Below are 17,374 nucleotides of genomic sequence, written 5' to 3'. Positions count from 1 at the left end.
TTTGCTAGCTAATTAAAAAAAAAGACACGGTACAAATATACAGTACAAACCTACACTAACTCGTATCATGCATCATCATTCATTCATCTTCTGTAACTGCTTTATCTCAGGACCGCTAAGGATTCTGAGCCTGTTTGGGTAACACTAGATGTGAAGTGAGAATAAACTCTGAATGGGATGCAATCCATTGCAGCGTAGCACATTCACACACTCATTCACACCTAGGCGCAATTTAAAGTCAACGGTCCACCTTCTGAAATTTTATGGGGGAGATGGAAGAAAACTGAAGAATCCTGCAGTAACTCACATGGACATGTGGAGAACATGCGAAACTCCATACAGTTGCTCAAACTCAGCATTGGAAAGCCTGGAACTGAGACTGCAGTACTACTTATACTTTTATTATTACATCACACTATTATAGCAAATCTGTCCTTGTTCTGTTTTGGACTCAGTGAGATGCTCAGTGAGATACTCAGAGTCAAGCTGCTCTGTGAAGGAAACATGAGGCTAGGGCTTTTCCTGAACTTATTGAATAATATGCTTCAATAAGTGATAAACAAACAAACAAACAAATAAAAAGGGTTAAATGTAAGCAGAAATATGTATAATATTAATTGTGATCACTTGAATTTTAAATATATGTCAGATTTCGCAATTTATCTGTCAGATTTCTCAACTTATCTTTATAATTAATTTGCCACAAATCGAGTGCCACAGCATCCCTGTGTGCAAATCTGTGCAAATATTTCTCCAGAATGCACACACCCTCTCCCATCCACACATAAATACACACAGGTACACACAATGCTAGCCTGTAAAGATTTTTATGAGATTGTTTTTCACTTATTTTATGCCTATAATAGTGAAAGTGAAGGTGAGTGTTGTGATTGAGTGTGTGTGTGTGTGTGTGTGTGTGTGTGTGTGTGTGTGTGTGTGTGTGTGTGTGTGTGTGTGTGTGTGTGTGTACAGGTGTGCAGAGAAAATTAAGAGTAAGCACTGTTGTCATGCCTGAAGAAAGTGTTTATGTTTTCACACTGTCCTTTTGACCCTGAGATCTTGGCAAGATGTTGTGTTGATTTTACTGCACAATCAATTCATTTTAATCACAATGCCCAGCAAGCAGGGGGAGGATGAGGAGGGACTTGGCTACTAATTGATTGGCAGGTATTTGCATATACAGTATGGGACAAAATGTCAGCCGGAGCCTTGGCACTGACCTGCAAGAGGCTGCTGGCAAAACAAACTGATGAGGGTAATTTATCATGCGGCGGTCTGTGGCATGGTCCGCTCACACTATTGTTAGCTGCGTCACTCACCTGTCACGCCACGGTGGATTTGGCCATGCAGCAGGAAGGGTTTGCCACAAACAAGGGAGCCTGCGGAAAATGTCAACGTGGTGAGAGGTATTGCTGCCCACATCAACATCATGATCAATGGACGTCCAACCTCTGCGGTTTCAGCAGATTAAAAAGTCAAACAGGAGAATGGCGGCAGGATTTGCTGACGTGGTTAATGAAGTGTGGATGCCACAGTGAACTGCAAGCATTTAGAAATGTCAGCAAGGTGCTAGCCCACAAAGTACACAGCTAGATTCCTTGGCTGGGTTGTTTACTAATTGTTCGTCAATGCATGCGTCTCAAAATTAGGAGATCTTTTAAAATAGCAGAGTATTTTTTTTGGTATTCAATACAGATTCTGTTGCTGACACCACAATGAGTAACCTACAATGGAAAAAGAGGAATATGTCGTCAATCAGATTTAAGAAAAATATTATGTTTCTCACAAATGACTCAAAATCTATTACTAGATTGAATGATGTAGCGTGAGCATGATCAATGATGTATTAACACAAACCAATTATAATTGATTAGTGAAATTGTAGAATGATGTTGGAGCCGATTGGAACTATAACTGTCTGTTAACCGAGCAGTTGTTTTTTTAGTTTACTTTTATATGATTTATTGTTTGGATTTTTTTTTTGCTAATGTTCATAGACCTTTTTGTGCTGTGTTTCTGTTGGTTGTTCATGTGTAATATGCCAATGTGACTGATAGTAGATGAATATCAAGACAAATATACTGGAGAAGTTTTCCCTGTTGGATGTTTGTATGGGAGCATTTATAAGTGCGAGTAAAAGATCACTGTATAAAAGGAATCCTACAGAAGATTTCCTTCACAATTTCTATTACCTGATTTGAATTACCAGAACTTACTGTATTGCAAAATATCGCATTGTAGTATATCGCATTTTAGTATCGCAATTTAACGTCTCAATGACTAATGGATGTCACTCAATAACTATTACCTTTGTCCTTGTAATTGTGAGTTAATGCTTATGTGTATTCAAACTACAAAAAAAACAAGCATATACAGCAAAGTAAGAAAAAGAACCTGTAGATATCTAAAGTATTCTTCTTAGTAGGAACTGAACACTGTGGGAGATTGTCTTAGGTTGAATAGGACGGTGTATCTTAAGTGTTAGTATGGCTTGGCAAGAGATAGGAGTTATGGAAAGAAACCTAATAAGTGTAAGCACTACTGTACCTCATAATTATGAGATAAATCTGTGTAATATCTTCCTGACAAGAAGAAATATTACACAGATAGCTGATACCAGTATCAATATTCCTGCCTTCCTACTCTAAATAATGGCCTGCTATCACACTTGTAGGACTACGTTTTACTGCTGGGGAAAATGATAGTGTACTGTAATATCTGTGAGGGATCAGTGAACCTTTTTTTATAAAGACTGTGTTTTAAATTGATTACAAACAAAAGTTGTGCCAACGCACCATGTGAATATGTACCCTTATATCTGACACAAGACACACAAGATTAAAAGATGAGATATATACCTATGTAAAACAATCACAGCCAATTGGCATCTTCTCAAAACCCATCCACACTCTTCAGTTCACGCCACAACGGATGTGATTCTGAGGATAGATTTGTTATATTTTGAGCATTTAGATGCCTGAAGAGTCCATGGCACATGAAAGGTTCCCCGCTGGGGCCTTTTATTCTGGGCATGCTGCATTAGAAGACAGGGCTGTAGCTGACAGGATAAACATGAGCCCTGACCTCCCTTAAAGACCCTGAACCAAATGAGAGGAAAAGTCATCACAGCCATTAATGCCTTCATAATGTTGTTTTCCAAAGAGCAGTCCTAGCAGGAGCTTGGCAGTGACTCTCTCCATGCTGTTTCTCTCTATCGCTAGCATGTTGTATAATATTGGTTGTGATGTTAGACATGTTGAATATTTTTTTATTTTTATAAATAAAAAACAACAACAAATGAGTCATATGGCAAGACTTTAATGCATTTTTATGTCGAAAGCTTCTGGAAATGGAGTGACTGGGCTGCGGTCCACCTGAGTAGCTGTGTGAATAAGTGGTCTGTGTTTACAGCACACACAAATCGATTGTTAACCTGTGCCATGTGTGTGTGACCCCCTCACGTCTAGCTTTACATTGAGTAAACAAGAGGAAATTAACTGCTGCTGCTGGTTTGCTTCTTTTCCTTGCACAAGAACTTGAAAGATGAATCACTCTGGTTGACTCCTGATTAAACTCCTACAGACCCTTGCAAGACAACTTCTGGGATTATAGGTCTCTTTAATAAAGCTAAATTAAATTATTTAAACTGTTATCTGTAATCCAACAAAAGGTTCTACAGAAACAAGAGTATTTAATGTATATGTGAGTGACTCATGCTTGGACATTGTTCTCAGAGCTGCTGATTGTACTATTGATAAAAAAAGGATCTCTCTGACAATCTCAAATCATTTATTCTCTTACTCACTGACTATATTCATTGACAGGGGCCATGGTGGCTTTGTGACTAGAACATTTGCCTTGCTTCTGTTTGTGTGCAGAGTTTGCATGTGGTTTGGGGATTTCCTCCAGGGACTCCGGCTTCTTCCTCCGGTCCAAAGAGGTGCTGGCAGGATGGTGTATCTAACTTGTCCAGACAATGTGTGATTGTCCCCTGTGATGGGCTGGAACCCTGTCCAGGGAAATGGGATTTCTTGTGCCCTTAGTCCCTGGGGATAGGCTCCAGGATCCCTGCTAGGAAAAGCAGATCAGAAAATTAATGTTCCTTGAATCATTGACAAATTCATCTTGTATGTAGTTGTTTCAGTATAAACAGCTGAAATCATTAGAGACTTCACTATGTGCTGGGTGAAGTGCACAAAGAGTACTCTTTGATTTGTATCCATGCACAAATATACCTGTTTTAGAAAATGAGGAAAATGCATTGCTACAGTACTGTACAGTGAAATTCTTTCTTTGCATATCCCAAGTTTGAAGGTAGGGGTCAGAGTGCAGCGTCAGCCATGATACAGTGCCCCAGAGCAGGGAAGGTTAAGGGCCTTGCTCAAAGGCTCAACAGTGGCAGCTTGGCAGTGCTGAATCTTGAACCCTGATCCAATCCAGAGCAATAACCTCTTTAGTCACTACTGCCCAAAAAACTGTAAAAAAAAAAAGAAAAAAAAAAAAAAAGATATATAATAATAAAATAATATAGAATTAATAATTGTATTTATATATTATATTTAAAATAAAACAAGTATGCTCATGGTTCAGAAGCGTTGCTCAGCTCAAATAGGATAATTAGCATGTTTTTACTGCAGCACAGGACTATTAACAGAGTTTAATATACCATTACTCCAGTGCAGTAAGTTTAGTTTTGTTGCATTTAGTGTTTACTGTGTAGTTTGTTTAATGTATTGTCTGTAATATAGTTTGCAGTTTATTGCATAGTCTGTTGTCTGTATTTATTGACTGTCACTGTGTTGCTTGTCCTCTCATCCTCTCACTAAACCAATGGCATCTTAACACAGTAGAAATAACAATTATAGTTCAACAGATCTAGTATTCACTTAAAGGGATTATATGATTTAATTAAACTGTGAAGCATATATTAAGACTATTAAACATATTTCTAAATTCAAGATTTAGATTTTTTAAATTCAAGATTTAGATTTTCTTACTGTGTTAGCAGATCTGGAAACATTGTTGTTGTCCTTCGGCTGCTCCGGTCGCTACAGCGGATCATTCGATCTGCATATTTGATTTTGGCACAAGATTCACAACGGTTGTCCTTCCTGATGCTACCGTCTCATTTTATCTGGGCTTGGGACCGACATTGAGAGTTAACCCCTTAGTGGCTGGATTAGAACTTGCATCATGGGATCTTGCTGCTGGACTACTGAATCTATCCAGAAATAAATGCTAAATATTAGTAACATTATCTGCTATCTATTTTCTATTATATTAATTTTTGCAGTATTTATTTATTTATTTATTTGTTTGTTTGTTTGTTTGTTTGTTTGTTTGTTTGTTTGTTTGTTTGTTTATTTATTATATTTTTTAGTTCTTGTTTGACATTATTTCATGATGAAGACTATAATTCTAGAAGAATATTTTTCCTAGCATTACAATTTTCAGCGTTGAGAGGACTTCCAAAACCAGAAGAAGCACAACTCTGTCTTTTGCAAGTAAATATTTTCTCTTTATTTCATAATATAATTATCAGGCAATAGCCACTCTGTGTGAATGAACTATAATATACAATATTTATACCAGGTTATTTCTAAAAGAATAATCATCACTTCTTTCTGGCAAAACCTCTCACCATTGATGCTTCAGTAGCCATACTAAAATCATTCAAATGTGTTCGAGTGCATTGAATAATCCGAGTCCATGATTCTGTTTATCTCTGCTCCTCTCTACTTTACAATCAGCTACCTTCCTGTTGACAGCTTTGACAGTGCATAATGACCACATTATAATTAGAGCTTCCTCTATGCTAGATACTCCTGTACTTTCCATCACCATGGTGTTGCCAGCATATTACACCTCTGATCCCTCTAAGGAGCCGATAAAATCTGACTCACTCCCAGCTTAGCCAAACCCGTTGTTTTGGGGGATTAGAAGGGATTAAACATGGATGCCTGTGAGTGAAAATTTGAGCCATACAACCTCTAGACAAATCACTATAGGATGGATGTTTCACCAAGGAGCATGAGGACAGAATTTGATTTGATCTTTTTTAGGCTAGGTATATGTGGTGATGTATATGATAAGTGTTATCTTTAGCATTTGAAGCTTAGACTATAAGATCAGACCAACTAAATACATGCAGTGTGCCATTTTTCCGTTATCTAAACTGCACAACAACATAATGATGACATTAATATGATCCCAAGCAGAAAAAAGCTTAGAGCTTCTGTCCCAAATGCATGTGAACCCATTTCTCAGCTTCCTCTCTGCCATATTGTTTTTGTAATTAATTCATTATGTAGGGATATCTCCTTTGTCGATAACATGGCAGATTAGAGAAGATGGAAAGAGATTAAACATGACTGCTGCTTAGCTCATTGTCCTGCCATGTCACAGGGGGCCTACCTCACTCAAAGGTTAGCTGGGCTATGAGCCTAATGATCGGATTGTGTGTTAGTCAGTGGGGAAGAAGAGGAAGTTGGAACTAAGCTGCAGCTGTCTTGTCATTTGTGTCCCTGTTGTCTCTGCTATATTTCTAAAGTAATTAGAATCTGTCATTTCTATGTACCACATGTATATATATATACACACACACACACACACACACACACACACACACACACACCATATATATAAATATGCTCTACATGTATGCATGTGTTTTTTATTACTCATAACAATTATTATTTTTGTTTATGATGTTGTCTAATGAAGTGAATTTTATTTCTCAAAATATAACCAAGCTAGTAAGTTAGTTTAAACCACTATGACCCTGACCAGGCACTTACTAAGGATGCTGTAAAAATCTGTGTTCAATATCATTGTCTTTCTTTGTCCCAAAAGCTACATATCTGTCTACTGACTCATAGCAAGCTTCCTAAAAACAAACCAGCAAAAATGTGCGTATCCTATTACTTACAGTTGTGCTCAAACGTATACCTTGCATACCTTGGGAGAATTTGCAAGATGTGTACCTTTTTCTTTTTTTAAAGAAAACACGAGTGAGAAGGCAAAACAGATGTATTTCATTTCTTATAGGAGTTAATATGTAAGGCAAAACAGAATGGCACAATAGTCAAACAAAACATAAAGAACATAAGGAAATCCCTGTTCAAAGGTTTGCATACCTTTAGTTCTTAATACCGTGTATTGTCCCCTTTAGCATTAATGATGGCATGCAGGCTTTTGTAATAATTGTGCATGAGGTCCTTAATACTCTCAGGTGGTATTCCCATTCTTCTTGGCAAAATGCCTCCAGTTCCAGTACATTTTTTGTTTGTCTTGCACAAACTGCACATTTGAGCTCTCCCCAAAGTGGCACAATGATATCAAAATGGCTCGAGAACCTTCAACTTTTTCGGCCATAGTCATTGGAGATTCAACATTGCCTTATGTTTTTAATCATTGTCATGTTTGAACATCCAAGACTGTTTCTACTAACGTCCCTGTGCCACTGGAGCTCACACAGTCCCAAAACACAAGACGACAACCACCAAGCTTTACAGTGGAGATGGTGTACTTTGCACTGTAGGCCTTGTTGACTCCTCTCCAAACATAGCGTTTATGGTTGTGACTATAAAGTTCAATTTTGGTCTCATCACTCGAAATGAGTCCAGAAGCTGTGAGAGTCTCAATGCTGTCTGGCATACTGATGGAAAGCCTTTTTGTGGCATGGGTGCAGAAACGTCTTTCTCCTGGCAACTCGACCATGCAGGTCATTTGTTCAAGTACATCCTTATTGAGCTCCTTGAAACAACAACACTTTTTTTTCCAGAGCAGCTTGTATTTCTCTCGAAGTTGTGGTTTTTTCTTTGCATTTTGAACAATTCCTCTCAGTAGTGGGTGAAATCTTCCCTGGTCTACCTGACCGTGGATTAGTTTCAAAAGAACCTCTTATTTTCCACCTCTTTATTAGAGTTTGAACAGAACTGACTGGCATTTTCAAGTGTTAAGATATCTTTTTATATCCTTTCCCTACTTTTTAAAGTTCAACTACCTTATTACGCAGGTTCATTGGCAGTTATTTTGTCTTCCCCATGGTGTAGTATCCAACCAAGTCAGTGCATCACCTCATGAGCTGAGAAACTCACTGTCTATTTATGAACAGACACTAATTACAATTACAATGAGTCACAGGTGTGAAAACGTCCCTTTAAACTTCTGTGTGTTAACCTCTGTGTTTATAATGTGGACAAACATTCAAGGATATGTAAAGTTTTGATCAGAGTTATTTAGGTGATTTTAGTTATCATTAAGTTTTAAAAGGAGACAAACAACTATGTGATAAATAATGACTTCACGTGACAACTATCCTTAAACAAGAAAAGAGTATTTTGCATTATCAGTCATAGTTTCCACATAAATGGCAATGTTTAACAATTTCTTTCAGGGTATGCAAACTTCTGAGCACAACTGTAGTAATATATAAGCCAAATAAGACAGATAATACTTAAAAAAAATAAAACATTTTCATAAAAAAAAGAAAAGAAATCAGAAACAAAAGGTTAAAAATTGCTATGTTCAGAGTATAACATTAACCTGTTATCTATAACATTAGCATAAACACATAGATCAGAGAGGGAGGTCTGAAGTCTATGAAGAAATGTGTACAAGCATTGCACTGCTGCTAAACCGATCCCGATTATATAGCTAACATCTATGTTAGGTTACACAGTTATTTGTAACCTTGCGTTACTTCCGTCGTGGAGAGTTTTGATTGTTTCTGGCATCTCCACCTCATTTTACTTGTTTAGTAGCTGTAATGATTTGTGTTTTTGCCATCACTTGCTCAGGACATTATAAGAAGGAAATCGTAAAACTAGCATCAGCACTTCAGTAAAAAAGTAGACTTTAAGAGTCTAGTTGTGTTTTTGAAGGACATTTCTTCTTATAGGTCAGAGAACAATTCTTAACATGTCATGGTGATGTGTGGTGTGAATTGAGCCTGCTGGTCTCAGAAACATGTTTTCACTGTGGTGGACACATCCTACTTCATCCCGGTGAGAATTTCCCTGCATGCGATAACCTGTTAGTGTGATAATCACTTCAGCTCTCCTCTATTAACAAAGTGCAAGGAGACTTGGGAATGCCAGGATTGCTTCTCAACTAAAAGAAGTCTGAAAAGATCTTGTGATCCCTGCGGATAACACCCTCATCTATGTCAAACCAGCACCTTGTGGTGGACCACTGGATTCCTTTTACTTCCTTAGGTATGTATCGTGGTTAGATGATGTTTTAGATTATATCTTCCAGCATTATGTGTGGACTGTTTTTTTTTTAAATCTATTTTGAGATGAAATTAAGGTTCAGTCAAACAGTTGCAGAAGGACTCTTACGGGGCAGTATGGCACCTAGTTCTCTGTGCAGTATCTCTGAGGAATCCTGGAAATAGCGGCCTTTAATGTTGGAACTGTGCAGCTCAGTGTCCTGCACTAGCTTGTGGGATGTGTTTGGTGACACTCTGGTCCTCACCAGAGGACCAGGACATGATTAATGACTGAACCAGGTGCTCTACCTGAAGGGCAGGTTACATAAAACCCATTCCAGCCCATGAATCTGCTCCTCTGCATGGTAATGGAGACCCCACTCTTCTCACAGTGCGTTAATCAGAAATACCCTGAATGGCATACACGAATACAAAGCAAAAAAAAAAAAAAAACATTATTGAGTATATAGCTTGTGTGGGTAATAGGAATAACCGGGGTGTATTAATAGAGTAATTGCCCCTTAAGGGAAAGTGCTGAAGAGAGTCTGTTTTAGTGAGGACCCTGTTATACCACAAAATGAGAGATGACTCCCTTGACATGCTGAAAGCTCTTCGAGTCCTTGGTAAAATAGCATATAGGGTGAGTGGAAGAACTGAAATTTATTCACCCTGTTCAGCTTGAGGCAGGACAGAGAAACACTGTCATTGTTATACTCATCTCAAATCTCAGGTCACATTAAAACAATCCACCAAAGTCTTTATAAAGAACATTCGTTTCTTGAGGCTTATTCTTTTCAACAATAGCTCACAGAAAGTCTCAGAAGAAATGATAAAGTGTTGTGCTTCGATTGCTGAACTTTCAATTTTTGAATTGTATGGAAAAAAAAAAAGAATCAAAAACTAAGAAAACTCACCTGATAATATTCAACATTTGGGAAATTCCCACAAGAGATTTAATAAGTTACATTAAAATTGCATACTAATTATGATTAATGCAATTATCCAGCCAGGCACTCATGTGACATGAGCACAATTTATCAAATCATTTTGTCCTTTATTATTCAGGTATAATTCAGGTATGTGGTTTGAGTGCATAAGTGGACCATGCAATGTCCATCACGAGTGTATACTTCCTTTCTTATTGGTAGTTTTTAAAATTTCCATGTGTTTTTTTCCACAGGCTCTTTCATATCTCATTAAAATCTTCAGTCTATGAATCTTAGACTTCACGCTCATTTTCCATTTGTATTTCTGCAGAGGATTCAACATGTATATGAAAGTAAAATGTCTTCCTGCTTGGCTGAACATACTATTAAACAAAATTGTAGATAGTGTTGTCAGGACATGGTATTTTCAGATAAGCTTAAAGCTATCAGATATATCCTCTATCTTAGCTTCACACCTCATATATCAAAGGTTTGAAAACAAGCCCAAATTGGTGTATTTATTTCTGTATTTTTTTTTGTCATTTTTCTACTATGCACGTGCCTACAAGATTAAACATGCCATAAAGACGTGTCCAAATGTTTCAGCGAGTTTGCTTTGAATAAATGAGCACAGACAGTATTTATCTTATCGGATCATTTAAATGTATGGTGAAGGTGCCAGTCCCGGAGGAGTTCATCAAAAAATCCTCTCTCCCTCGGGGGCTGCTTGACTATCCCAACCCACTGTTTCATGTGTATTGTTAGACTAATGAACAATCAGAACTTGATTAAAACGTTTGCAACATCGTTTGTTCCCTGACGTGGCACAAAGAACCTCCCCTGCCGTGTGCACTTAACATGGTGGAGTCTCCAAGGTGAGCCTACAAATCACGATAATGCCCCAAACACGTAACTCTCACAGGGAGGCTGCCCGATCATGATCACGCTTATTAAAAATTCATTAGGCAATGTTTGTGTCACCTCCCGACAGATGTCACCTCTGACACCTGAACAGAGAGGCACTGTAAAGTTCTCTATTGCCTCAGGCAGATCACCACGACTCATACAGATTGCACTGAGCTGTACAAATAGAGTTGGTGTAGTACATAAATACTAACAGAACCAATTAGCTTTAATAGCAATGAAGCTATTTGCTGCAGAAGCTTTGCATGGCTCACAGTTGTGGGCCAACCATTACTACCAGCCTTGTCAGTTTTAAACCTGAGGGCTGTTTACATCCCCAACAGTAGCCCTTAATTACTTACTCATAATTACTGAAGGAAAAGCAGCAGTTTACAATCAAAACATAGGTATTTAATTTCGATCTCTCATTAGCTTATTATTTGCAAGCATTTTTATCCACTCGGCATTGTACAGCCGTGAAGCAATTGCTCATCAGAGGAAACAGACATGGTAATTTGGTTTTACAAATCATGGCCCTGGAATTAAGGTGTAATGACTGTTTGGCTTTTAGACTCTCTGCAAGAACATGTTCTTTAAATAATGAATCATCTCATACTCTCATAGCAACCATAACAGTAGTGAAACATGTGGTTTAAACCATGTGATAATGGCTCACTGACAGGGGTTCTCTGTGGAGAATTTGATAAATATTTCAGATTACAATTACATGAGGAGCAGTTTGAAAGTACTCATGTGTATTGAATTTTTTTTTCGTTTTGAACTTAAATTATTTGGCAACTGTTAGTTCAAAAGCCCACCCTGTCCATCTCTGTATGTTCTACCTACTCTGTCCTAACTTTTCTTTATCACACCTCATGATTATGCAAAAATCTTTCAGAGAACTTTTTCCACGCTCAGCGTTTAGCACCTCTAATCCTGCACTGATGCTCTTAGTGCTATATAAATATAGAAAAGTTTAAAAATGGGATTTTGGCCGTTCTTTATTATCACCAACTGGCAATGAGGGGAAAGTAAGCAGAAGGAGGAGAAGGAAATAGCAGAAGGAAGAAATAATGAAGGAGTGAAACATGAATCAGCCGGAGTGAAACAAGAAAGTCTGATGCAAGGTGGCGGTCAGTTTGCAGGGTCGAGTTGAACAGAGGCCTGAATTCCGACCCGATTCTGTCCACTCTCATCGTCCGGCAGCATAATGAAACCTGACAGGATGTAAATGAGTTTTTAAGGGAGCTGGCACAGGCCAGCCATTTCTCTCATTTAGAGCTCAAATGGGCTGGCCATGGTTCCAGCTGCCAGGCTTTGTGTAGATTAGAGCAGCCTAAACTCAACACATCATGCCTTGATTACGAGTGTGAGTGGAGTCTCTTTTCTTTTCATTTCTCAGAGAAAAAGATGTGAAACAGAGCTGGCGAGAACTGTGATGCTGAGAGAGGTGGACAAGCATAGCATGTTTAAAAACTCCTGGCAGTGTCATGCAGAAGATGTGTACACCCTGTCTCTAGCTTGGCAGCAGATTAGATGCATTTGCACTTATTGGCTGAGGCACAGGATGTACCACATGCTTAACAACAGATCATTAGAACCCTGCATTTAGAGTTAAGCCTTAATAATAGGTGATTTGTGGATATCTATACTAGTCACATAGCAGAAGATTCTAGACCAAGCATGGTTCATTTTACACACAAAATCCTTTTTTTATGCTGCACCAATCGTATATGTTTATGGCCCACTGGAAAGCAACCATTTTTGTTGTTTTTATACCATTAAAATTCCAGGACAAAAATAACCTACTGTATATGCCTTTTGCCCATATGTCTAATGCTTGTGTGGCATTTCAGTTTTGGGCCAACTGTAAGTTTGTTGGTGTACTAAATGTTGAGTTGCTGTTGTATATGGTGGCCAGATACAGATGAGTTCATCACTGTCATTTCACGGCACTATGTGGGCCATATGAGAGAAGCAAGTGTGGGTCAGCATTAAGCCATCACTCATTGGGTTATCCTTTAAATACATTTGCAAGGCAAAGGCAAATTTTCACCTCAAACCTATTTTTCAACATGCTTTTTCTGTGTAGTTTAGGCGGTATGTTTCTACACAGAATTGAATCCATTTGAGAAGTTTTCATAGATCACTGTTGTCCTCTAGCCACAGTAAGACTTTGCTGGAGTTATTTAGATGCTTCACTATCAAATTTCCAAGAGAGTGAGTGAGAACATAGATCATATGTCAGCATAAAGATGCAAACTATTATCAAGGAATTACAGATAGCGTGAACCAAGTTTAGGAACAAACTGGGAAGCCAGGAATTGTGCCATTCACTGAACCACTGTGACATACATGAATAGCTTCAAAACAATCAAAGGTGTAACACCCGAGAAATACTATTTTCTGTCATCTTTTATATGTTTTTCTCCTAAACTAACAGCTTCACTGGCAGTGTTTGGATTCTTTCTGTCTTAACCTTGACAGATTATTGGCTGTGGTGAGTGAGAATGAGGAGACCCAAACAGTTTTATGGGTTGAAATTATTGGCAATAGTAGACATCCACTGTGGGAAGCAGCTGTGAGAGCCATATTGCTTATTGATCTGTTGCTCACATCGTGATGGGCGCACTTAATTAGATTTATATTGTAAACAAAGACTTACAATATGAAATTTGGATTAGTAGGTAACTGTGATCCATCAAAGTAAATGATATTTTGTGCTGGAAGTGGCAGAGTTGAGATTGCAGAGAATTTATCTTGGTTGTAAAATGGGATGATGGTGGGATGGGTTGGTATGAGTATTACTGCTGAATTGAAGTCATAAACAGAGCAGCCATTGCCTTCTCTCTCTCTCTCTCTCTCTCTCTCTCTCTCTCTCTCTCTCTCTCTCTCTCTCTCTCTCTCTCTCTCTCTCTCTCTCTCTCTCTCTCTCTCTCTCTCTCTGATCGGGACCAATTGTATCCCTATGAAACCCACAGACTCACCAATAGGTGCATCAAAGGTTCCTTTTTTTTCCACAAGCGTTTCAGATCATTCAATGTTAGTACACATGTCATTTTAATAAGCCTAGCCCACTGACTTGAAAAAGTGTCTATCATCTGTAGGAGGTAATTAAAGTGAAAGAAACAAAATTGAAACGTTTATCTGTAAATGATCTGCCCGTTTACCTCAAAGAAATCATTATTGAAAAAAAAGAAACCCTTTATTGTGTAATGTGGCATGTACCTTAGTCCTTACTTTGTGACTGATATACTTGTCACCACTGACTTTGTAAATATAAGGTGACAAGTGCAATATCAAAGATAAAGCTGCTTCCAGTGTCTGGCAAGCTGAACATGGATGACCCATTCTCCATGCCACCATGTCCTTGTCAGTAACAATAAGACTTCACAATCATAAGCTCAGACCTGCAAAATATGCCACAGATGTACTGGCGGCAATCAGACATGTCTGGAACAAATGTGTGGTGCTGATACCTACGATGTACAACCCTGGTCCCAAGGTTACTGGATGTGAGACTTGTTCCATTCAGAGGTATACTGCACAGTTTCTGCTGTTTCTGACCATGGAAAAAAAATTTACATTACATAGGATATTATTGTTGATTTAAAGAATGTGTTGGAAAAGAAAAGCAGTTGTGAGTTGCCTTAGACAGCATATAATGGCTAGACAGCATATAAAGTTTTATACTATGAATACAATGTATAGGTATACAATGGTAAAAATTTCATGTTGTGTGATAAATAAATAGCTATTTTTTTTGTTGTCGTATGTACGCTGTGTGCTGTATAGCCCAACCAAACTATAAATTCCAGACAGATTCTGAAAAATTACAGTCCTTCATACCATATATGCATGCTAATAAATGTCACTCAACTGTAAATTAGCATGACGTGACCAATTTATAATAAGTGACAGCTGCAAAGCTCCATAAAATATGGTAAAAAAAAAAAAAAAACTCCTAGAGAGCTCAAAATGTCAAAATCATGACAAATGCTGACAATTGTAACTTGAAATTTGAATTACCTTCTAAACACGGCTGTATTAAATCTTCCAGATCAGCAGCTCAGCCACTGCAGTGCATCAGCTGACATACAGTATACATCCACGATCTCTTCCTCTTTTTATATTTCAGCATTTCTTATTTATAGTAATAAGTTTGACACTATATCAGAAAGTCAGTGGGCCAAATATTTACATTGAATCAGTTGGCTGTCTCTTTAAACATTCTGGAAAAAATAAAAAGTAATATATATACATAACTAAGAGTTATGTATATCGTACTTGTGGCTATATTTACAGCCAGTGACATTTTACGAATCATTCCATGCCAAATTTCCAAGCATTTTAACCAAGCCAGAAATATGGTGGAATTCAATAAGTTTCTTTGGAGTAATTTTTAAACAACTGAAGGTAACACAAGCATCTTTCCAAACGATTGTATGCAAATGTTAGGAGCACAACGACTTGCACAATTCAGGTAAGAGGAATAAATTAACTCCCAGTGATGAACGAACTTTTGTCTGAAGATTTTAAATGGCACTGAGACTATTGAGGGTGAAACAGCACAGACTCTAATAGTAGGCCCTTGCGCAGCCATATACTTGCTCTATAAACTCCTAATTACTAGAACTAGGCTTACTGAATTGAATTGGGGGCATGGAAGCCTTTATTATCACCACATATACAATTATGACAACTGGCTAACCAGGAGCTTGTAAAAACCATTACATTAATTTTGTAATCTTGCAGAATGTTTAATGAGACAGTCAAAGTGCTGTTTTGCTTGAAAAAGACTGGTGCACTTCAGAAAATCAATGCTATCTTGAGGAAGAAGGTTTAACTAGAAATACTTGGTCATGACTGGATCTTACAACAGGACAATGGTGCTAAGCTTACTGTACCTTCAGAGCTCGAACAAAATGGTAATAAAGTGAATGTGTTGGAAAGGCCATCCCAAAGCCCTGACATGAATCCCATAGACAAGGTGTGAACTGAAAACAGACCGCCTGCAAAGCATTATGTGAATTCTAGGAAAGCTTGTGTAAAGAACAGCTTGAGGATGGATTCCCCATGCATTTGTTTCAAGGTCATGCAATTAAAAGACAAAGCCACCGAATACTAGTATAGGGAAACATTTGACCCACTGATAATCTGATAAATAAGCTATAAGTAAAAGCCAAAATAAGTTGGTTCCTTAGCTATTATTTTACAATTGCAGACATTAATTTATGGAAATCCAACAGATACCCTTACTGACAGAACAAATAAAATGTATGGTAACCAATGAAAAGCATGAAGCTGTGAAAAATTTAACGCAAATGTCTTTAGCATAGGGTATGTAAACCTTCAGGCTTCAAAAACTAATGTTAACTTAAAACTGCATTTAATTGTAAACAATTATACTGGCAACTAAAGGTACAAATAATAATTCTGAACTTAGTTGAACCTAGCTTTTTTTTTTTTTGAAAAACAAACAAACAAACAACAACAACAACAAAAAAAACATAAATAACAAAATAATTAATTAAAATAGCTCCTCCCCTTATCTCAAAAGTATATATACTGGTACATGTGGATGCACGACTAAAATTTTCAACGTATGTCTTAAATATGTCTGACACACTGTGTGTGTTGACAGGACGGGACTTATAAATGAATCCTATTAGTAAAACCTTTACAATAGTTTAACAGAGTGAGTGGTGATACTGCATGCTTAAATTTGTGATGAACTGATGATAACATTTCCTTAAATGTTTTTTCCCCCATTTTTTTGTTGTCTTTCTCTATTTACTTCTCTCTCTCCTTCTGCCTCTCTATTTGCTCATTCTGTCTCTTTCTCTCTATCCCCCTCTCTCTAGAGCACATCAAACACACCAAGCAGATCCTTCAGCACTGTTAGAAATGTCAAGCACTGAAGGAAATGAAGACAGCTGCTGTGTTCACAAATACAGGACTGCTACCCAAAATGCCCTGAGAGACAGCAAATGTGGGTGAAAAATAGACACACGCACACACACCCGCACACACACACACACACACACACACACACACACACACACACACACACACACACACACACACACACACACACACACCCGCACACAATGTATTCTCACTTGCCTGACTCGTACACGCACAGATATTACCCAGACAAAATCATTAACATATGACCTACTTAGTTTTCCTGTTTTGTGCACACGTATGTGGTCTGCCTTGTATTTTTGGATACTTGTAAGAAAACGTACACCACACTGTATTTCTACACTGTACTGCTAATCAAATTAAAACAGTGACACTTGCCATTTTGTAGAGTAGGAGCCCAAAG

The 17,374-nt window shown here is 37.8% G+C and overlaps 1 long non-coding RNA gene across 2 annotated transcripts in view; it reads left to right on the top strand.

Moving 5' to 3' along the window:
• LOC113645929 overlaps positions 1-17,374 on the top strand; it is a 128,992-nt gene that overhangs the window by 101,113 nt on the left and 10,505 nt on the right. For both annotated transcript variants that reach the window (XR_003441330.2, XR_003441329.2), the window contains one exon: positions 16,908-17,035. This is a non-coding gene — a long non-coding RNA (uncharacterized LOC113645929). The remainder of the gene's footprint in view (positions 1-16,907; positions 17,036-17,374) is intronic.

The sequence above is a fragment of the Tachysurus fulvidraco genome, chromosome 19, assembly GCF_022655615.1.
Source record: "Tachysurus fulvidraco isolate hzauxx_2018 chromosome 19, HZAU_PFXX_2.0, whole genome shotgun sequence".
In the NCBI taxonomy this organism is placed as follows: domain Eukaryota; kingdom Metazoa; phylum Chordata; class Actinopteri; order Siluriformes; family Bagridae; genus Tachysurus; species Tachysurus fulvidraco.
Note: the sequence above shows the minus strand (reverse complement) of the source record. Positions and strands in the feature narration are given on the sequence as shown.